Source organism: Rhipicephalus sanguineus, chromosome 3 (assembly GCF_013339695.2).
Source record: "Rhipicephalus sanguineus isolate Rsan-2018 chromosome 3, BIME_Rsan_1.4, whole genome shotgun sequence".
NCBI classification, from domain to species: domain Eukaryota; kingdom Metazoa; phylum Arthropoda; class Arachnida; order Ixodida; family Ixodidae; genus Rhipicephalus; species Rhipicephalus sanguineus.
This window is the reverse complement of record NC_051178.1, coordinates 181936054-181937677: the sequence shown is the minus strand read 5'-3', so window position 1 is coordinate 181937677 and position 1624 is coordinate 181936054.

The window sequence follows — 1624 nt, the reverse complement described above, 5'->3', positions numbered from 1 at the left end:
CACGCAATGTACCCGGCAACTTCAGTAGGAACTGAATATACACACTCTAAGCCGCAAAGGACGAAAAAGGGTCTGTGGTTCGTCCTTTTGGGGGGTAACTGCACTGCCACAACCATTACTCCCTAAAGGATGAACGATTCGTCCTTTAGGGAGTAACTGCCAGGGGACGAACTGTTAGTGCTCAGTTGTTTTGAGGGACGAAATGTCGGGGTGTAAAAGTTACCCCTTTAGGGAGTAACTGATTTATTGCATGGTAGCTGCATAGGGACGAACTGTTACCCCTGATGGGACTAACAGTTGCTCCTTCTGGATAAAAAAAATCAGTTTATTACAGTTTCTGGTTGAATTACCGAGGATTTGGAGGTTGATAGACGCATTTGACGACATACACAATTAATATACAGAAATAAATTCAGAAGTAAACTACAGAAAATTCACAACAAACACACAGGATTCGAACTCGTGACCATTGAATCAGCAGTCGCGTACGCTAACCACTATACCACATGCCAGTACGCAGCAGAGTGAATATTACCGGGGCTATATATGTACAGGCACCGTCTGGAAGCTGCGCGTTCTGCCATGTTAGTCAAAGTAGCAAGATTCCTTATATTATTAGACTTCAGCCTTCAGTGTTTCGCAAGCAACCATTCGGTGATCACGTTCATGAAATTGTAAAATGCGTTGGATTGGTTTTTCTGCGCGCGTGTTTCGAGCGAATTTGGGCGCTTGATGAATGTATGTATATACAAATCGTCTCATGTATGCTCCCGTCGACGTGCCAAGTTTGCTCGCTTCTCACTGTACAGAACACGGTTGGTTATATCGTTCAGTGAAAATGTCTGTTTAATGACAAAAAAACGAAAACGTCTAAAGAAACAACCAAGTTTATTCAACGACTCGTGTCAATTCTGCAGCATCGTGTGTACACATAAATTGAGCAACTTTGTTGAATGCAGGAGATAGGATGGCTTCTCTGCATTATAGAAGAGACAATGAAAAGTGCAATGTTTTATCCGAATGGATGCTGTCCAGCCGAGGTCAGGAAGTGCACCATCGACAGCTGCTGAGAGCGTGTTCATAGCAGCAAGATGTTGAAGACGTTTCTCAGGAGGCGCAACGCTCTCATTCATCGATTTCCTGAAAAAGTAATTGCAGAAGCATTAATATTTCCGGCAGAACTGTTCGTGCACTTGCAGTTACGTCACAAGGCGTCTGTTAGAAATGCTGCATGCGTAAAAATTAGACGAAAACTGCTCTTTCACAAAACACTGCCATATAGTGCAATGGAACAGTTCAGAATGTGTTATGAAGTTAGAAAAAACCCGTCCTCGGGGGGGGGGGGGGGGAGGGGGGGGGGATGGGTGAGTTTAACGTTTCATGCTTTCACAGCGACACGCTAGTGGGCCCACTTATTTATCAATGAAGCTTGCTCTCATTTGAGAGATATAAAAATAAATTATTCCTAGCATCGCTACAAACGAGCGAAATCGCCGATGCCGTCGCTGACTGCCCGTGTTAGCGGTCCTAAGCCTTTAGCTAGACATACTATTTTTTAGAGCCAATCTTCCGCAAATGACTTGTTTACATGCTATAAGAAGATATTCGTGCGGAGTCACGTGAA